The sequence below is a fragment of the Acomys minous genome, assembly GCF_964271855.1.
Source record: "Acomys minous genome assembly, chromosome: 7".
Lineage (NCBI taxonomy): Eukaryota > Metazoa > Chordata > Mammalia > Rodentia > Muridae > Acomys > Acomys minous.
Genome location: NC_140488.1, coordinates 10,302,227 through 10,324,409, shown reverse-complemented (window position 1 = coordinate 10,324,409; position 22,183 = coordinate 10,302,227). Strand labels below are relative to the sequence as shown.

The window sequence follows — 22,183 nt, the reverse complement described above, 5'->3', positions numbered from 1 at the left end:
GGTCCCCCTCAGTCACAGTCATAGGGGAGGGGAGTAAGGGGAAAATGGGAGGGAGGGAGGAATGGGAGGATACAAGGGATGGGATAACAATTGAGATGTAATATGAATAAATTAATAAAATATATTTAAAAAAATCAAAGTAACCTCTGTTGTCAACATACAATTAAATCTATTCAGAGGCCCATTCTATAAGAGATGGGTTTTTGTTTTGTTTTGTTTTGTTTTTAGTAATCAACTGCTTTATTTTCCTAGAACTCAGATTGTCTATGGTTCTCAGAGCTACACTTCCAAAGCTATAGTCAGTAATTTTTCTTCAGAGCCCAAAGAAGGGATAGGAGTAAAAGACAAGAGAAGAAAGAGGGGTATAAGAAACCACTAAGAAGAGGCTGGGGAGAAGGGGCTTTTCCCTGTGTTCTCAGTGGGCTACAAACTGGGTGTGTGGTAACACCAGAGTACCAACTCTGGAAGAATATTAAAGGGCCAGCTCCAAAGAGAAAGCATCAACCCTGAACAGAAGGTAAGCCTCCCGGTGCACCTCAGAAATCCATCAGCAGTGGGGACGGGCCAGAATGATGAGCACAAAGGGCTAGGAGTAATAGACTTGCTTTTTTTTTTGTAATTTTCTTTTATTAAAAACATTTCCTTTAAAATGTGTCTTTACCTTTATGTCTGGGTGAAGTATCTTACTACTGGCTGGCCTTGAGAATTGTAGGAAGTGTGAAAAAGGCAGTGGGGTCTCCCCATGTTACCCTCTGGCCTGAGAGCTAAAGAGACATTTGCTCAATGCAAATGAGGAGTCAATTTTTCCGGTCTCAGCTCTCTCTCTGGGTCCTTGGCCCTAACAACTTGGAAAACCCAAAGTCCTGATGTTAAACTACAATTTCTTGAACCCTGGGATCCGGGAAAGACAGTGTTCTCAAAATCACCAAGGATTTATGGATGGGAGCCTTTCTTCCAGTGTCCCCTTTCTTGAATGTAGGCAGATGGAAAAACAGGTGTGGGGGCAGGAGACAGGAGCTCGGGAGATGCCACCCAGGAACTCTCACTCAAGTTTATATTCCATCACCTCCACTCCTGCCCCAGCTCAGCTCAAAGGTCTAGAATGCCTGCAGGAGCACAGAGGTGTCAAGAGTTTTGTGGAAACAGCAGCCCAGACCCCAAAAGAAACTCTAGGAAACAAATCTTAGGAGATGCAATGGCCTCATCTCATCCCAGGGCATATGGCCCCAACTTAGGTCATAGGGTATATAGGGAAGGACCTGGAGATGAGGGCCAAGAAAATGAGCATAAGTGAGTAAAGGAGGGAAGTGGATTGGGTGGGGAAAAAGGTCCCAGTTTGCAGGCCATGGCCAGTTTCCCTAGTAGCAGCCAGACAGCAGCAGGAACTGGGCAGGGGCTCCTCTTGAAACATTGGTGGCTACAGGCTCTCATGATCTCTGACACCCTGGGCTTCATCCTCTTCCTTGGCAGCCTCTTCCTCCTCCTCCTCCTCTTCCTCTGGAGGAGGTCCCCTGCCAGAGCCTGTCTCAGATGGGGTGCTGTTCTTCTCCACCTCTCACCCTCCAAGGCAGCCATCTCCTTGTCCTTCTCTTTATGGTCTCCTGACTCCTTGGGACGTTTAGGGGAGTCCTCCAGCATTCCCCCTGCTCTCATCTTCAGCATCCTCTTTTCATTCTTCTCCTTGCTTGGCTCATCAATGACCAGGTTCCCTTCCTCATCATTGCTACCCTCTGCATTGCCCTTTTTTATCACCATCACCTTCATGGGCTTCACGCTCCAACTCAGGCTCTTCCACGCAGCTCTTTTTCTGGGAGGACTGGTAGCCAGAGGCCTTGACTGTAGGGTTCTTGATCTCCCACAGGGCCTCGCTGAACACTTTTCTCTTCTTGGGCTTACCAAACTTCTTCTTGGATTCCTCATAAAGGAAGAAGAATGCCTGGGAATGCCATCTCATGGGTCCCCCGTATCCCCCCAACCCCGCAACCCCCACTCCCCACCCCTGCAAAAAAAAAAAAGACTTGGTATTTGTTAGCTGTTGATTTCACTGCAGCCTCAGGCATCTCATCAAGCTGAGCTGGCCAATGTGGGTATCCCTTCATTTTTCACTAGCACCAGGTTCCCCCACTTGCATTCTTTCTGCTGGTTGCATGGCGATATGGCGGGGCCTCTTCGGGCACCAGGTGCTCAGTGCCAGGTGCTCAGCACTGAGCCTGGAAGCTCAAACCCAAGTTTGCATGCGGCCCAAGCCTCAATGGTGGCCCCAGCGCCAGCTCTAGAGCAGCCACTACATCTGCGTTGGTGCCTTTGATATTTTCTCTTATGCAGTTTCTGGACATAGATTAAAAAGAGAAAGACAGAGGTTGATAGGTGGTGGCGCACGTCTTTAATCCCAGCACTCAGGAGGCAGAGGCAGGCTGATCGCTGTGAGTTCGAGGCCAGCCTGGTCTACAAAGTGAGTCCAGGACAGCCAAGGCTACACAGACAAACAAAAACAAAAACAAAAAACAACCCCCCCCAAAAAAAAAAAGAAAAGAAAAAGAAAGAAAGAAAGAAAGAAAGACAGGACTTAAGAGCACTGTGTGCTCTTCCAAAGGTCCATGGTTTTAATCCCAACACTCCTGAGGCAAAGGAAAATGGATTTCTGTAAGTTTGGGGGTAGTCTGATCTACACGGAAAGTTTAAGGCCAACCATAGCTACAGACTGAGAGCATATTTCAAAGTGGGATGGAGTAAGAAGCTTATCTCTTGATATTTAGGAGACAAAACATGTGGCATTTGATGATTGCCATGTGACTAAGGGAAAAAAGTATGGTTTCTGATGTATAGATTTTGAGCTTGGGTAGTTACTTGCCTTTAAAGAAATGGAGATAAATTCACTCAATATGTATTGCACCTATACCACAAATCAGACAGTGATTCATGTTGTAGATACAAAAGAGAATGACATTGGTAGACAAACTTCAACATAAAATTTAAGAGTTATAAGGACAAATAGATATGTGCCCCCTTTGTAGGGTACATGGTTGAGATGCACCATCACATCTATATTGTTCATGCTACAAGTTAAATAAGCTCAATCGAATCCTTTGGAAGTGCTGGGAAAACCTAGGCTGATGGATATTTTATTTTTATTTTTATTTTTGTTTTTTTTCAAAATGGGGTTTCTCTTGTAGCCTTGGCTGTCCTGGACTCACTTTGTAGATCAGGCTGGCCTCGAACTCACAGCGATCAGAGAAGTATTGAGGAACTTATTCTGATCATAGGATAGTAAAGCAATGCCACTAAATACAATTTATGATCCTATACTGAACCTTGAACAAGAAAAGGTTATCTTTCTTTATGAAGGATTTTTGGAACAATTAGCTAATAGAATAAGGTCGCTAGTTTACATAAGATGACAGTGCTAACTTCCTATTGTGATCATTGGTCCCTGATTTAGAGATGGTTTGTCCAATTTTTAAAATTAGAATCATATAAAAGTGAGACATATTCAGTAGAAACAACATTTAAATTTTTTCAGTATTTCTCCTTTCCCAGGCTAGTAGTATGTAGTAGTACAATATTTTCTTCTAATATTGTTCAGAAGACTGGGACACAGTTTCCAACCAGCTATGTAGTGATTGGGGTAAGCAACCTGTATTTTAAAATGTATTCTGTTGTTAAATGAAGATGTCTGTAGGTTAAGTATATTAAAGTCTTTTGGGATTATTATATTAAAACACTTAATGGTTTCATGGGGAAATGGCTCAACACAATATCTAGGAGCATATGCAGAGTCTATGTATTTTGAGGCAAAAGGCTAAAAACAGTAAGAGGCTGGAGAGATGGCTCAGAGGCTAAGAACATGTATTGTTTTTGAAGAAGACTTGGGTTCAGTTCCCCGTACTCAAAAGGCAGCTCACAACTATCCATAACTCCAGTTCCAGGGGATACCATAAAGGGCACCAGATATACACATGGTGTACATACAGAAATGCAACCAAAAACATACATATAAATGGTTCTTAAAGAAAGGAACTGGAAGATGTTATAAACAATAGCATTGAAATTAAACATTCTTAAATTCTACAATGAACCTACCTGTGTTCTAATTAAAAACTACTATTTTCTATTCATGAAGCTTTAGACAGTTATATAAATGTTGTAAAGTTAATATTGTTCACCAGTAAACTGGATATCAATAGTATCTTATCCTTCATACAGGTGATATGAGCATGAAATTGGTGAGCAAATGTAAAGCATTTATTCTGGTGCCTGGGATATTTATAACAAGTTTGACTATATTTCAACTAGTCAGCATCTGTCCTAGAAATAGAGAAAAAGGGATTAGAGTACACTTTGCCTCTTTTTTTAGGAGCCAGTCTACTATAAGTAGCCACAACAGTAATAGAAAAGTATGAAACCATGTAACAGATGTCCTGCTGGATATTTGAAGTGTGACTCAAGGCTGGAGTAATAAACTCTGCAGGATTGTGTCAAGAGAGGGTTCTGGAAGAGTTTGTAATTTTGGATCACAAGATGTTGTCCAACATATCTGCTACCAAATGAGCCATCATTTTCATGAATTCAGCTGTATCTGGATGTGAAAGATCATCATAACTGGTCTTGTTGACTACTGACATTCCCTTAAAGAAGAAGGATGTAGGGAGGGTCATTGAACCCTCACTTGAGTATACAGCCACCCCTCCCAGCCAGCTGTGTGCAATTGCCCTAACTGCAAATATCCTCAGGGTCTCAGGGAGGGGCTAGAGTATACAGGCTGGGACAAACTAGGAAAGGGGATTCCATTTGCACCATCATGGGGAAGCTATCATCCATGATGGCTATACATCTTATAGTAGAATTGCTATTGGATCACCCAAGCTCCTTCCTATAATTTCTCACCCTTCCTCTATAAGTCCAGTAAACTCATTGGATCCCTAAGGAGAGCGTTATGAAATTGAATGCTAATTTTTCTTTGGGACCTTATAAAGATGTGATAGGTCCCCCATTCCCTCCCTTCAAGACTCCTCCCACATGTGGTTTGAAGAAAATTCTCAAAACATAGCTGGTCAACAGAGTGTTATTAGAAATGTATTTTCTTCATAAATGTTCAAAACATGGAGTTTTAGAAGGCAATTGAGTACTTTATAGCTTAAGCAATGCATTAGTGGTGTCCTGTTGAGAGGGTCAGACTCAATGCCTTCAGTGTACATTGGGAGAATCATTATCTGCCACTTCACACAACTTCAAATTTCACTTAAAGTATCAATTTTAGCATAACACAAGTCATGCAAACTTGCTGAACCTCAGTTTCCTCAGAAAAATAGGTTAACATTTATCTCAAGGCTTGTGGAGGATAAACATAATGCTGGCATAGTGCCTAGCACATGGTCTATACTTGGTGAAAGACAATTAGTTGTTTTAATAATTTAAAATAAGAAATAAGATAATAAGATGTCAGGCAACAGATATTAGATTATATGAGGTTTACTAAATGAGCATGGGGAGAGAAAGAAAGTGTGGGGGAATGTAGTCTCAGTTTTCTTTACCAGGATATTTTTTATTACAACTTATTAACCGAGCATGCATCACTTATAACCTGACTAACCAAAACAATAGGAAAAGAGGATTAAGGAAGACAATAACAAAACCGTAAGGGTATCAGTTCTGAGGAATAATTCTCCTGGCATTGCCAGCAGGATTTCTTCTGCTGGAACCTGGAGTAACCAGAACCAGGAACCTCAGCAGGAGCCCAGAGCCCTGAAGCCTTTCCTCGAGCAGTTCTCTCTAGCAGCATCTCGAAGTGGAGCAATGGTTGGTCTTCTAGTGGATTAACCTCACCTGTTCCTTCATAAGACCTTCCGATCCCACACTTGGGATCATAAAAAACAGGTTTATCTCTCTTTCAGATGAAAGATCCCCGAAGGGAGACCCTCACTCAAGCCTCGGGATGGCGTGCACCCAAAGACACACAAACAACCGTCTTGCTGTAAACACATGAGGCAGTTTATTGGCGGAGCTCCGGGTCAACACGTATCTCACGCAGGAGACAGAGGGGTCGACCCAGAAGCCCAGGGGTTTGGGGGTTATATAGGCAAGGGTCGGGGGGAGTGGGAAGTTTTGGTGCAGCCACACACAATTGGTTGTTTCAAACATTTGAACATCAGCAAATTGCGTAGGCAGATCTGGGGTAAGCTCAGACTTAATCACATGGGAACCGTCCTCGGTTCCTGTTTTTCTTGGAACCCGAGGGTAGATGTTTATCTGAGCTAACAACACATCTGGTTAAACTCAAACCTGGAACATTGTGTGCGGGCCTCAAGGGGGGATTAAGCAGACACCATAAGATTGGATGAGGGGTCTTGGCTCATTACTCACTCGACCATGTCTGGTACCTGTTTCTCTCAGGAATTTGTCCTTGTGTATCCTCCCTATCTTTTACGGCCAGCCAGTCCCTGGAACACTCAATAGGCCTTTGTCTCCTAGCTCCGCATTCTTTGTGACTTATCATCGGGACCTTGGGCTAGCATACCTGTCGACCTGCACTTATGAGTTAGAGAGCTCTGCTGTTCTGGTTGCTTTAATGCTAATTAAAATTTTTCCCTTTCACAGAGGGGTACCACAGAGAGAAGAGAGAGAGAGAGAGAGAGAGAGAGAGAGAGAGAGAGTGAGAGAGAGAGAGAGAGAGAGTGTGTGTGTGTGTGTGTGTGTGTGAGAGAGAGAGAGAGAGAGAGAGAGAGAGAGAGAGAGAGAGAGAGACAGAGGAAGAGAGAAGAGGGAGAGAGGGAAGGGTAAGGTGGGTCTGCCCATTTATAGCGCTGGGCAGGGCCACACACCCCCTCCCTGGCAGGTATGCCATGACATCACAGGTGGGCAGACTGAAGCAGAATCCTAACATTCCTTTTCCTAGAATTAAAAATGAGGACTCTGGATTGTTTTTCATATAAGGTTTAAGTTAAAGTATATAAATGTAGGTAAGGGGAAAGGGAGAAAGAGAAAAAAAATGTAAGAACAACAAAATATCCAGGTTACATAGTGAAGGGAAAGCTCTGCCCTAAAAGTTCGAGGTAGAAGGCAAGGTATGTCAGCCATGTCCAAGAGACTAAAACCTACAAAGGAGACCCAATGGGAATGCATAAAGGAGAGAAAATTAAGGAGGTATGGAAAGGGAGTGGAACGTCACAGCAAAGTCTGGGAGGACCTTTGAGAGTCAAAATTCTTAACACAATTAACATTCATTTATGGCCATTCCCCCTTCAATTATAAATCTGAAATATTTTAGGACTCACACTAGGAATTTCACTTACCACAAAAACACATGACCAAACTGATGAAGGCAACCTCGTGCCTTCTGTTTTTATTTTATCAGATTGTAATTCCATAAGGTGCAGCAATGATTACTCTAATTGCAATAATTGAAAAAGGGAATTTCAACGGAATGTACACAAAAGCTAACAGCTAGATTATGCCTACTTTAAGATGTCTTGAAAACTCAAAAGAAAAAAAAAGATGTACTGTCTTGAAAAAGCTCCAAGTTAAGTGAAAAGTTGGTAACCATTGAACATAGTTTTCTCTAAAATGATTCTTCTGTTTTTCATAGTCAAGTACTATAAGATTAATGATATTAATAATTAGAAGCCAGATCTTAGGGGAAAGTATGTGAGGGGCATTGATCCTATTCTCAGAGTTAAAGAAGGATATTTCAGTCTCAAAGAGGCAAATTTAGCTAAATCAAAAGGAGGGAAGAGTGTGTGGAAAGGTGGAGCCAGGGTCTGGGAAAGTTTGGTCTGAACATGAGAAGGAATAAGAAGGTAGCAAATGCTGAGCTCTTATAAACAAAGGGAAGGTATATGAATCATCAGAGTTGTATTGTAGCTACATTTTCCCAGCTTGCCATCAGGAAGTAGGGGTATTGTGGTGAGCTAAGAGAACTCCCAGGCTCTCTGTCAACAAATTAAGCAGAACAATACTAGTGAAAGATAGGCCTGTAGTAATGCTAATGAGGCTGCTAAAAGTCTTTGTTGGAAGATTCTGGTCACTTAAGTGATCCTGTCACAGCTGCAGGTAGTCTTGTGAGAGCTAGCTTATATGGGAGTTGGAAGGCTGACTGCAAGTTCAGAATCCTCAGTAGCTGTAAGAGTAAGCAATGCTGGGGAACACTCACGCCTACAACCCATGTTGGAGCTGTTTTTGAGTCCCCCGTGTTCCTCAAAATAATCCTAGGAAACTCATTTGTATGCCAGGGTGGGTTTGGTGGATTCCTTTCTCTGGTCTATTGGTACTCTGTCTGAGGTTAGTAAGTATTTCTTTGTCTTCCCTGGAGAAGCCACACAGTGGGGGTGATTCCCTCCTATGGAGAAGCACTAAGCAAGAGCCTAATGCAATCAGATTTGCTTTAAACCCTGTGCTAGATAGATGTTGCTAGACTCAGGTCGTCAGAGTCTATTCCTGGAAGCCCACTGAGAGTCAGAGTCCAGAGTTGGTGCCAAAGCAAAGGAATTTTAATTAAGCCGACATGTTGGGGTCCATCAAACTCAGAAGAGTTGAGGGATCTCAGGTAGCCAAAGCAGTGGGTTTACATACCCTTTACAGAAGCATGATTCTGCAACAGCAATTAGTACAAACCTAACTGGCTAACAAAATTAACCTCTGAGGGGATTGGGTAAATTGAATGGAGTGTGGGAAGGAGTGAGGGAGCAGCCCAGAGGGGAGAGGGGCAGCCTGGAGGCCATTGGCCTTAGCATATGTTAGGGTGAGATAGGGGTGGGCATGAAAGTGTGGTTATTCCAGGGATTATCTTGAGCCAGTGGGTTCTGAGTAGGGTGGGGTAGAAGCAATGGGGTGCAGCAGTAGAAATTTTTCTTATTTCACCTTGGCATAGACCTTTAATAAAGGTTTAGCACGGCTGCATTCTGGCTAACTCTGGCTGATCTGAATTCTTCAATGGCAGACATCATTTAACAGTCAGTTTTCTCCACAGCAAACCCAGTAAGAGTATTTTCACACTGCAATATCAAGTCTAATGTGCAATTTAAAATCAGATTAGGATTGATTAAGAAATCGTACTTTTTCAGGGGCTAGAGAGATGGCTCAGTGGTTAAGAGTGCTGCCTGCTCTTCCAGAGGTCCTGAGTTCAATTCCCAGCAACCACATGGTGGCTTACAACCATCTGTAATGTGATCTGATACTCTCTTCTGCAGATAAAGTACTCATATACAATAAATAAATAGATTTTTAAAAAAGAAATCATACTGTGTGTGTGTGTGTGTGTGTGTGTGTGTGTGTATGTGTGTGTGTGTGTGTGTGTGTGTGTTTAAGACAGGGTTTCTCTCTGTAGCCTTGGCTGTCCTGGACTCACTTTGTTGACCAGATTGCCCTCAAACTCATAGAAATCCCCCTGCCTCTGCCTCCCAAGTGCTGGGATTACAGGCATGCACCTCCATGCCCATCTACTCTTTCATTTTTTAATGTGATGGGTTTTGTTTTTATGTTTTTTAAATAAATGAAACATGAGTTTTACTCTTAAGGTTTTCTAAGAAATTAGACAAGTCGGGTGGTTTTCTTTAAAGTCAATTGATTGTAGATGTTAAAAACATCTAGAAAATAGCTTCAATCAACACTGAGACTAATGTCTGAAAAAAAAAAATAACAAGGCTCCATGTTTTAGCCAAGTTAGTACCTGAAATTAATCACTTTGGATAGCTTCAAAGACAGAGAAGTTCTATTGATTCAGTAGTGGGGTTTGAAAAATTTAGCTTAATTAAAGAAGAGTCAGATTTTTTACTCGAGCAAACTGTTTTAGAGATATTGACAGAGATAAAGGGCAGTGGAGAAAGTGTGTATTTTTGGTGAATAATCATCAAAGTATGGCTGTTACTGCAATAAATACCCAGAATGCCCAGATCACGAGAACCCAAAAAAAGACCACCAGAACTTGATGCCAATGCCACATATACAGGGTACTGTATCATGGGCTCGAGCTCAGAACACAATCCTTCCTGATGCAACAGCATAGGAGAGTGGCACCAGAGCTTCAAAGGTAATGGGTTTTTAAAGGGAAAAAAACCCATAAGTGGATGTGGTGGGTAACATGAATGTCGGCCTTTACGCAGATTTGGGGGGGGGGCTGAATCTCAAGGGAAGTTGTGGGTCACAGGAATGTCAACCTTTAGGCAGGTTGGGTGGAGTTTCTGGGGAGTGCTGGCAGGTGCAGTTCACAGCAGAATTTGGTCATTCCTGGAATGCAGGGAGAAGGGTCACCTAGAAGACGAGTTCTCACAGAAAATACCGACCGTGGCATTAGTTACAGGACAGACAGAACATGGCGTTAGTTTGGTTTTTACATTGCCACAGGAGTAATTCAAGTAGAGATGCTTATGTCAGGGTGAGAAGAGAGACTTAAGTTATTATTAGTATTTGCATAAATTGGCTGCGAAATTATTTAAGAAAGTTTTCTATACCAGAGAAGTAACAAAGGTCCAATCTAGGGCTGCTGATATAGGAACATGAGAGAAAGATAGGCTTAGGAAGAATTTTTGAAGCAAATTTAACAGGTGAAGACTGATTAAGTATGAGAATAAAGAATCAAAAATAACCTGGAAGTTGAGTTGAAGATATCACAAAGGAAAAGAAGACATGGTTTAGTTAAAAAAAAAAAAAAAAGGATCAGTTTAATTTAGCAATCCTTTTAAGTGTGACATAATATCTGCTTATTTGTTTAAAGAGCCCATACCTGATGTTAGACAGGACCAAACCAGTTTGTAAAGCTATAATGCTGTTAGCCAGAGCTATGCATTCTTGTAAATTTCTTCCATTTTTGTTGAATTGTGACAATTCCTGCAAGTACAAGGCATTTGGTTTCTACAACAAACGTAACTTGTTTGTGTAGATTCTTGCCCTTTGAACTGACAGTAATGGCCAGCCAGCAAAGATGTTTACCACCAGTGAGCATTCTTCAATTCACTGTTTACTTGTTACTCCAGCAACAGCCAAGTGGAGAAAACTTTTCAATCCATATCACTTTCCCCTTCCTCCAAAACTCTAAGGGACCCTAACTCTGCGAGCCTATCTCTCCTCAGTGCCCTTGCCATGCTGCTGTCCTTTTAATTAACAACTCTTCTAATAAATCTCTCATAAAACAATCACCCAAACCCATGTTCACCTTGAGCCCCAAAACACAAATTCTTTCATTGATCATACTTTTTTAGTTCCTTCTGGTGTCTTTTTCGCTTCATCCATGACAAGCACTGTTCACTGTTCTCATTTTCTTTGCCTAGACACTTTTCTCTCTTTTGGTGTTGCTGGGGATTGAATTCAGAACATTGTATCTGTTACACAAATGTTGTCATTGAACCATAGTCCCAGACCTCAATTTTCTTTCTTTTTTTTTCTTATTTATTTATTTATTTATTTATTTATTTGAGGTAACCTCTTATATATCCCAGTCTGTCCTCTACTTGCTTGGATGGATGATGACCTTTTAAAAAATTTTTTGTGTTTTTTTGGGGTGTGTGTGATATTATTACACATAAGTAGAAAAATTGCATACAGCAAGAGCCACAGAACAATCAGGGGTCATATGAATGTTACATTCAAGGTATTTTGGTTAATTGGAATGATGACCTTTAATTTATGATTCTTCTGTTTTCATCTTCCAAGTGCTCAGATTATAGGCTTCGACCATCATGCTAGGTTTAAAATTTTTTCAATTTTATTTATTTTTATTAGTCTTTTGAGCATTTTATATATGTTTTGGTTATTTCACCCTCCACCGACCCAACTTTTCCAACCTAGTCAACTCTGTGTCCTCTTTTTTCATCAAGTCCAATTTGTGCTGCCTACAAAGTCTTAGATGTGTGGCCTTCACTGGCATATGTTCAATTTATGAAAAACCAACCCTCCTTCTCTCAGCAGCTGAAAGTTGCCAATAGCTAATCAGCTAGAAGTGGGACTTTAGATCTATCTTCCCTCTCCGCGTTAGGATTTCGACTAGCTTGGGCTTGTATGAGGTTGTGAGTTTATGCTTGTATCTGCCCTGCTGTGGCCTGCTGTATTCAGAAGACATTTCCTTATAGCTATCCACTACCTCTGCCTCCTTACAGCTCTTTCTGATGTTTCTCCACAATACTCCCTAAACTCTGTGTGTGTGTGTGTGTGTGTATGTGTGTGTGTGTGTGTGTGTGTGTGTGTGTGTGTGTATGCAATATATACAATGAATAAAATAAGGGCTGATCATTCTGAAGTCTCTTAGTTTTACTTTCTGTCCCTTGGCCAGTTGTATGTCTCTACGTTAATCACTAACTACATGTAATGAAGCTTCTCTGATGAGAGTTGAGAAATGCATTAATTTATGCACATAATGGTGAATCATTAAGGGGCAGTTTAATACCATATCAATTCAGTAGACTATTAGTACTAGGTTCTCTCTTAGTGGCTAGGACCCATCTAGCCCTAGGTTCTTAGCCTGATAATGGTACCAGATATGAGTTTCCTCTTGTGGAGAGAGCCTTAAATCCAATCAGAAAGTGGTTGGTTATTCCTATTATATATGTGTGTCACACTTAGACTGGTTGCCAGGCTAGTCATTATTGCTTGTTGAGTTTACAGTTGGGTAAAACTAATGATTCCTCTTCTCTTGTAGTATGCATAACACTGTCTAGCACTTTGAAAGCTAGTAAGCAGGAAGAAACTTCCATCTTGATTTCCCCATGTTCTATGATTCAAGCATGTGGTGTCTTCAGCAATAAGGTTTTACTCTAAACTTCTGGAGGATAACCAAGACTACTTGAAGCAGTCTATGATGTTTAGGAGTCTACAGAATCCCACTGCCCAGCAACTTCAAAACAAGTAACTATTTCTTTCTGGTATTGTGATTTTTTAAAAATTATTTTTTTATTAAATTTAGTATTTTGGGAGTGTAAATGTATTTTAAGGTTTTACTGTCGTGAAGAGACACCATCTTTGGCATAATGTTCTTGTGGATGGGTCCAATTTACCCTTATTCATTCAAATGCTGATTTCTACACCCCACTCTCTGGATTCTGGATATTGCATTGTTATGTTGTTTATTCTAAGTATCTCCTGTCTCAAGGTGTGTAAACATGTCATCATTTGTTCTCTGTATTACCAATGAAAACAAATTAGCCAATGCTGAACAATAAGAGAGAATAGGATGGGACATCCTGGTTCAGTGAGGGGAACAGAAAGAGGAGGAAGGACAGGAGAGATCCGTATGGAAAGGACTGGGAAACACTAGAAGAAATGAATCCAACTTAGGATATGAGAAAGTAAATCTGAATTGGAGAAAACTATATTAGCTTGAAGGTTTAGAATGGAGTAATTATTGCTCTAGGCTAATTAAATATGTCCTAATCTCTCTGTGTGGTTATTTGGGTATATAACTGGTTAAGGAGTATAACCACTGATTTACTTTTTGGGTGTGAGGGATGTGCAATAAATAGGAGAGAAGCACCATAGTCTAGATATATTAAAAGGCAACTTTATTTACCACAGGATGAGCTTCTAGCCAATTAGGACCGCCGTCAGTCTCAGGAGCTGTGGCGAGGGAAGGAAGTGAGTTTCTTTTAAAGCAGAAAAACCATAACCAGGTGTTCAGGGGAAGATAAAGTCAGCATAAATCATTCTTTGAAGTGAATGTTCAGTCATTCTTTGAAGTGACAGATCCCTTCATGAGTAAAGGTCCCAATCAGGGAGATGGTAGCGGAATGCTTATACAGACTCAGGGCAAAGCAGCAGGGCTATCTCTCTTTCTCTCTAGTAAAGGTCATTTGTTCTTTACTGCAATTAAAGGCACTTGGCAGATGTTCCATCCCATGGATCCACTCAGGGTGTGTTCCCTTCAAGGAGAAGCTAATGGGAGGGCACAGAGAGGCAGTGTCATGAAACATCAGGAAAGGAAAGGGTTTTTTCTGACACAGGTTTTCTCTGTGTAGCCTCCGCTATCTTAGACTCACTTTGTAGACCAGGCTGGCCTTGAACTCACAGGGATCCATCTGCCTCTGCCTCCCAAGTACTGGGATTAAAGGTGTGCACCATAACACCTGGCATATTTTTCTCTTTTAAATTTTACTTTCATCCCTATCACAGCCCCTTCCCTCCTTTCCTCCTGATACCACCCTCCCACCCTATTCTCCCTTTTCCCTATCCCCTTCTCCTTAGAAAAGGGGAGATGCCCCCACCCTGCCCCAGCACACCCTCTTCCACTGAAAGTGATCCAAAAGCAGGCAACAGAGTCCATACCAGATACATTCCCTGCTTCCCTTACTAGGGGACTCAAATGAAGCCTGAGCTGCTGATTGGCTACATCTGTGTAGGGGGCCTAGGTCCAGTACATGCATGGTCCTTGTTTGGTGATTCAGTCTCTTTAAGCCCTTATGGTCCTAGGTTAGTTCATTCTGTGGGTTTACTTGTGGAGTTCTTATTCCCTCCAGGTCTGTCTATCCTTCCCCTCACTCTTCCACAAGACTTCCTGGGCTCTGCCTAATGTTTGGCTGTGGGTCTCTGTATCTGTTTCCATCAGCTACTAGATGGAGCCTCTCAGAGGACAGCTATTCTAAGGTGCCTGTCTGCAAGCACAGCAGATTACCATTAATCGTGTCAGAGTTGAATCTCTCCCATGAGGTGGGTCTCAATTTGGCTATTCCCTCATCACTGCTCCATCTATATCCCTGCATACTTAGTTGGCAGGGTAAGTTTTCAGTTGAAGGTTTTGTGGGTGAGTTGATGTCTTACTCCCTCCACTGAAAGTCCTGCCTGCCTATAGGAGGTGGCTACTTCAGTCTCCACATCCCCTGCTGCTAGGCGTCTCAGCTGGAGTCACACCAATATCCTCTAGAAGCCTACCCTGTCATGGATTTCCAGCTTGTCCCAGAGATGCCCCAAATGTTGTTGATATTTCCTCAGATGAGGGAATGAGATGAGAGCCATACCAAAACTTTATGAATTCATGGCTTGGGCCCAGAGATTTTCTTTTCTTTCTTTCTTTCTTTTCTTTCTTTCTTTCTTTCTTTCTTTTTTTTTTTTTTTTGAGACAGGGTTTCTCTGCAGCCTTGGTTGTCCTAGACTTGCTTTGAAGACCAGGCTGGCCTCAAACTCACAGTGATCCACCTACCTCTGCCTCCCAAGTGACAGGCCTGGAAGCTTCTATCCTCTGTACAGTCTAAACTTCTGCAATCCCGGACCTTGACAGCTTCAGCTACCAATCTCTGTCTGCTAATCTAGGCCTAAATGTTTTTAGCCTCTGAGACTTTGTAACTGGAACCCAGGCCCAAGACCCTTGGTGACAGGTGAGCTGGTGCAAAATCAAGACACAGACTCCTAGAGTCAGGCAAGTGGCCAAAGCAGACTCGTTTATTGCTGAAATAGGGCATGTCTTTATACCCCCTCCCAGTGTCCCATTGGCTCCTAAACTGTGAGCTGCTGCTGTGGCTTCTCCTCCTTGGTTCCCATCATGGCATTATCAGTCTCTGGGCATGCGTGGGCATGTCCAGGCAGGTCTCAGGCTGACTCTACAGGCCCCCTTCTGCTCATGTGTTGCCAGGCTGGTTCTGTTCTTGCCCAAGGCAGGTCTTGTCCCTCCTACAAGACTTACTGATGAATTAGCTCTCCCTTTCTAGCTCTTTCTGAACTCTGACTGGTTCAACTCAGCTGTTCTGGCTTAAAACTCTTCTCCAAAATGACTGATTCAAGCTAGCTTCTCTAATCTTCTCACTGAATTGCTCTGCTTGGAAAAACTGCCACTGAACTGCACTGACTACATTGACTGAGCACACTTTATGGATGGAAACTGCACAAGCTCATCTGAACGCAACTGCACTTAACTGACCTGCACCAAACTGAACTCAAATTTCTCTCCCTGCATTGCTCTTAAGTAGCCTCTCTTCCCTGACCTCGTGAGAGTTGGGAATATTCTGAATTTGAATTTGAATCATTCTGTATATCTCTCTCAGATTTTTCACTTTGCCCCTCAATTAGACATCATTGTTTGAGATTAGGGGTGTTTACTAAAGGCAGGTCTGTATTCCAGTCAGAGGGATTAAAGGTATATACTAAAGGATGTTCCTTTATTCCAGCCAGAACACATAGCCCTCAATCTTTGGATATGATCCCTTGCCAGGGTAGCCATGTTGCTGGATTAAATTTTCCCTACAATAAATAATTTATCAGCTTTTCTATTTGAACATTGGAAGGTAATCCAATGAGAAGGCTTAGAATATAAAGGCTCTTGCTGCCATGACAGATGATGTGAATAGGATTTCTTGAGCCGTATATAGTGCTGGGATTAGAAGTATGTGCTCCCACTGCCCTCCACAGCAACGCATCACATCTTGAGAAGTTCTGGTTTGGTGCATCCCAAGTCTGCTTTTCATGCAAGTTGTCCTCTACCCTCCACTTGTGCTATGGAACCCACACCCACACATATAGACAGATAGACAGGTAGAAAGAAAGAAAGAAAGAAAGAAAGAAAGAAAGAAAGAAAAAGAAGTTGGAAAGATATTGGAAGGGATGTGGCCACTTTGATTCTAAACATAAGAATAAAAGCCTAGGGGCAGACATGGTGGCTCACATCCATAATCACAGCAATCAGGAGGCAGAGTAATGGATCAAAAATTCAAAGCCATCTTGTCTCACCTACTAAATTCCAGACCACTGGGCTACTTAGTGAGACCATGTCTTTAAAAAAAGCAAAATGAGAAAGATTTTTCATCAAAAGGAGTTCATATTCAGGTATTATGATATGTAAGTTGAGAACTTGGGTCTTTAGTAGACCCTTAAAGTGCAATCAGATACTATAAGCTCCAGTAGGAAAGAGACTGACAATACTAGAAACATGGTCTGGGGGAGCAAAAGACTCTAAGATTAATGATACTCTTCCTCTGGACGTAGAAAGGGAATCTTGGGGATTCAAGGGAGGCAGGGAACATGGGGATTTAGATAGGCTTCTCCAAAGTTAAGGAACAAAGTATAAAGAGCTAGAAATAGAATATGCTTTCATGTACACAGCTCTGAATTGGGTGGGTGTATATTCATTGTAGGTATCACTGTCTTTCATAGCCTCTAACCAGTCTCTTCACACACCTGTTCATATATTATAGAATCTAGAAAACTAAAAACTAAAATTTTCAGATTTTCTTGCACACCAGGTTTAGGTTTAAGGACAGCCAGTCAGATAAAAAGCTCACTAGCTCAGTTGATAGCCAAGGAGGAAAAGACCTGCTAGCTCACCTGACAGCCCAGAAGAAAAAAGCCAAAAGCTAAATGCCAAAACCAATAAAGAGCTAAAAGCTAAAGACCTCCTTCTTTTTCTCCAAAGTCCCTCCTATCTACTTATGCCCTGTCAGCTGTTCTCTTGCTCTGCCTCTTGATCTACTGTTAAATTTATTAAATTCTGTGTACAGAAAGCTCTTGGATTAAAGGTGTGTGCTAGGGCTGAGCCATACCATAATCAGCTGTTTACAATAAACAGAATGTTCTGGGAATAAAGGTGTGTGTTTGGGCTGGCTGAGACATACCATAATCACCTGTTTACAATAAAAAAAGTTCTTAGATTAAAGATGTGTTAGGGAGGAATGGGAGGAGACAAGCAAGGGGATAAAAACTGAGATGTAATCTGAATAAATTAATTAAAAAAAGATGTGTGTTAGGGCTGAACCATGCTAAAGAATAAACATGTTTTTACAGTTCACAATCTCGGGGTCACAATGGAATCAGTTGTCCTGTAACACACTCTGAGTTTGAGACTTTGAGATGCTGTCTTGAAGGATGTAGTATATACTGTGAACAAGGGCCTCTGCTTCCTGAGTGATGGGATTAAAGAAGTGAGCCACCACTGCTTGGGTGTAGCATTATTTGAAAGTCTTAGAAGGATTAGGAGATTTGGCCTTGCTGGAGGAAATGTGTCACTGGAGGTGGACATTGAGGTTTCAGAGTTCATGTCAAGCCTAGACTTTTGTGGCAATAATTTTACATTAGTGTTGTGAATACCTGGAAATGCTCAAGTCTGAGTTTCTAGCAGTGTAATGCAGATTGCTTGGGCAGATTTCATTGTATAAGAACCAGGCCTTACCCGCTTACAAAATCTCGCAGATGCTATATTTAGTGAGTCATAGAATGCCAGTAGTGGAAGGTATCTTCACAGTCAGGCTTTATATAGCCCACAATTGGTACAAACAGAAAAGAAGCCTAAAAGAGCTTAAGAAGGGAAGTAGTCAGAACTGAGTTGTCACCCTCTAGGTTGATGTTCTGAGCCCTTAGAGTAGTGTGGTGGTACAGATCCATATATTTAATTTTATTTTTCCTATGTGCTATAACATGAATAAGGTGGTTGTTGTGAGGCAGTTTTTCATGGGTCTTTTGAATTTTAGCATGTATAAGAAGAACTTTTTGCTCTTTGTCACCTACTCAAGAATCCTGCATCTTATTCTGACATCTATGAAACACCAGCTCTCCTGATACTTGAAAGTAGTGAGAAAAATCTCAGACAATTCCTGATTCTCCATTTGCAAACAGTAGTTTCAGAAATGTTAATAAGCATTTTGGGATAATTGTGTTCTATTTAAATTAGTTTTGGAGATGCAAAAGAAAACAACAAAACAAAAATAAAAGAAATGGAAAGCATGTTATTATCTTGTCAGATCCTGTAATTAATGATTATTGTGAAATATTCCCAGGCAATGGGATGGGGAGCAGTGCATGATAGATTTCAATTATTATTTGAATAGGAAACCTTTTCCATTATTCCTATAATGCAACATCTACTAATTTTCCAAAGAATGACAGAAGAAAATTAGTAGAAAGTGAATATATACCATAGGGATAAAGATGCAAATGCAAATGAGGAGATTATTTTTCACATCCCTTCTAAACCTAAATGCATTAAGGTAATACCATTTGAAGCTTTCTTTGACTGAAAGCAAACCAGTTAATGGGAGTTGCTAGAAAAAGGGTTATAGCATTCTCTTATTTTGATTCTGTCTGGATTCCACATTTTATTTGTGTGCCACTTTAAAAAATATCTCCTCTACATCCTATTGGGACTTTAGGTGAGAGAAGCATGGGAGAATGGGGGAACAGAAGGATCCAGAGGGTCCTGGAAACCTACAAGAGGAACTTTATGACAGGCGGATCTAGGTCCTGGGGTCAAACTATGGCACCAGCCAAGGACAATACGGTCAGTAAACTTGGAACCCCTACCCAGATCTAGCCAATGAAAAGGACATTCTTCACAGTTGAGTGGAGAGTGGGATCTGACTTTGACACAAACTCTGGTGCCCCGTATTTGACCACGTCCCCTGGATGGGGAGGCCTGGTGGCACTCAAAGGAAGGATAGCAAGTTACCAACAAGAGACTCGATACCCTAAGAGCATATAGAGGGGGAGGAGGTCCCCCTCAGTCACAGACATAGGGGAGGGGAGTAGGAGGGAAGCGGGAGGGAGGGAAGAGTAGGAAGATACAAGGGATGGGCTAACAATTGAGATGTAATGTGAATAAATTAATAAAATAAAAAAATATTGGAATTAAAAAAATATCTCCTCTAATGTGAGTTTTCTCTTTTTCTTGTCCTGTGTGTGTGTGTGTATGTGTGTGTAGGTCAGAAATAAATGTTATAAATCATCTTAAAAAAGAATAAGAGGTATAGCCAATAGCAATAGTAATAAAAGCTACATGTTACTGGCATAGAAATAGAAATAGACTGGGTCACCAATGGGATAGAGGCAAAGATCCAGAAATAAGTCCACACACTTACAGACATTTGATTTTTAACAAAGGAGCCAAAGCCATACAATGGAAAACAGATATCCAACAAATTGTGTGGGTTTACTTGGATGTCTTTATGTAGAAAATTACAAATAGATCCATATCTATCACCCTGTACAAAACTAAAGTCCAAGTGGATCAAAGACCTTAACATAAAACCAGATACACTAAAGAACTCAAGAAATTAAACACCACCAAACCACATAAAGCAATTAAAAACTGGGGTACAAAGTTAAACAGAGAAATCTCAAAAGTGGAATATTGAATAGCCAATAAGCACTTAAAGAAATGCTTAACATCTTTAGTCATCAGGGAAATGTCAATTAAAATGACTCTGAGATTCCATCTTATACCCATCAGAATAGCTAAGATCGAAAGCACAAGTAACAGCACAAGCTGGTGAGGATGTAGAGAAAGGGGAACACTCCTCCATTGCTGGTGGGAGTGTAAACTTGTACAAGTACAGCAAAAATCAATCTGGTGCTTTCTCAGGAAATTGGGAATAGCTCCACCTCAAGACCCAGCTATACCACTCCTGGGCATATACCCAAAGGATGCTCTACCACACAACAAAGACATTTGCTCAACTATGTTCATAGCACCTTTATTCATAATAGCCAGAATCTGAAAACAACCTAGATGTTCCTCAACCAAAAAATGGGTAAAGAAACTGTGGTACATCCATACAATGGAATACTACTCAGCTATTAAAAACAAGGAAATAATGAAATTTGTAGGCAAATGGATGGAACTAGAAAAGATCATCCTGAGTGAGGTAACCCAGACCCAGAAAAACACATATGGTATATACTCACTTATAAGTGGATTTTAGTCATATAATACAGGATAACCATACTCTAATTCACAGACCCAAAGAAGATATGTAACAAGGAAGATCCAAAGAAGAATGCTTAAATATCACTCACAAGTCTAAATAGAATAGAGGAAGTGGTTAAAGAGAGGGAATATGGTAAGAGAGGGAGGACTGAGAGAAATGAGGGGTCAATATCAGACCTGGGGAGAGCTGGGGCTGAAGGACAATGGGCTTGCAGAGAGAAAAGAAATCTTGGATGGGGGCTTTTCTGTGACAAGTTGGTGTACTATGACAGTTAGTATATATGGGTGACTTTAGCTGAAATTCCTACTAGCAGGGGTCATGGAGTCTAAAAAGGCCACTGTCTATCCAGATATGACTCCTAGTGGAAGGAGGGGAACACCAACATACCCACAAAAATTTCAACCCAAAACTTACCATACCTACATGATATGCAGGACAAAAATAAAGCAGAGATTGAGGAAATATCCAATCCAATGGCTGGACTCTAGCTTGAGATTCTATGGGAGATAGCCAACTCATGACACTATTAACGACTCTGCTATGCTTGCAGACGGGGGAGCCTAGCATAGCTGTCCTGAGTCGCTCTATCCAGTAGCTGATGGAAACAGATGCAGAGACCGTTAGCCAAACATTGGGTGGAGCTCAGGGAGTCTTGTGGAAAAGTGTGGGGAAGGATGGAAATACTTGGAAGGGACAGGAGCTCCACAAGAAAAGCAACAGAGCCAATTAACGACGGCCCAGGGTAGCCTGGGGAGACTGAAGCTCCAAGCAAGGACCATGCATGGACTGGACCTAGGCCCCTTATACAAATGTAGCAGATGGGCAGCTCAGGCTTCATGTAGCTAGTAAGGAGAGAGGAGGTGACTCTGTTGCCTGTTTTTTAAAATCTCTTTTTCTTGGTGTGGCTACCTTGACAGGCCACAGGGGAAGAGGGTGCCCTCAGTCCTGATGCAACTCGATACTTTGGAGTGGGTGAGTGGAGTTCCTTTTCTATGAAGTGTAGGAGGGGACATAGATGAAACAGGGAGTGAGCGTGGGACTTGGAAAAGAAGGGAGAGGAGGTATGACCATGATGTAAAGTGGAAATGAAGAAAAAAACAAAACAATAAAAATTGAATGAATGAGTGAATATAACCTTAGCCACTACAGCAAATATTAAAAAGAAAGAAAGAAAAAAGGGTATAGGCCATGTGAAGCATCCCATTTTAAATATGACACATCAAGTCTAGTAAGAAGAAAGGTGTCAATTTCACTGATTCCAAATGTGGTAATAAAATGCAAGCATTCTTAATCATTTTGCAATATTTCTCATTATTTTTGCTTATTTATAACTCAATTTTAGGGACTCCAGAAGGAAAATAGCATTTTATTCCACTTATACAGTCCTACTATATGATTATCTGTTCAATATCTACTTTATTGACTTTAGACATGTTAGATCTAGCACCACACAAATTTCTGCCACTACAGAAATCGTCCCCATATCCAAGACGATAGTCCTAAGGCACACAAGCAGATTATTGAACACTTGATGGTGACTGTGATTGAATAATTGATTCCTTAGGTTTGTTGAACTTAAAATAATT

The 22,183-nt window shown here is 41.3% G+C and overlaps 1 pseudogene across 1 annotated transcript in view; it reads right to left on the bottom strand.

Moving 5' to 3' along the window:
• Positions 1-234: 234 nt before the first annotated feature.
• The window catches only part of LOC311602073 (hepatoma-derived growth factor-like), a 22,799-nt pseudogene continuing 850 nt past the window's right edge, over positions 235-22,183 (bottom strand). Inside the window, exon 2 of the transcript in view lies at positions 235-2,183. The product of the transcript in view is annotated as a hepatoma-derived growth factor-like (transcript). The remainder of the gene's footprint in view (positions 2,184-22,183) is intronic.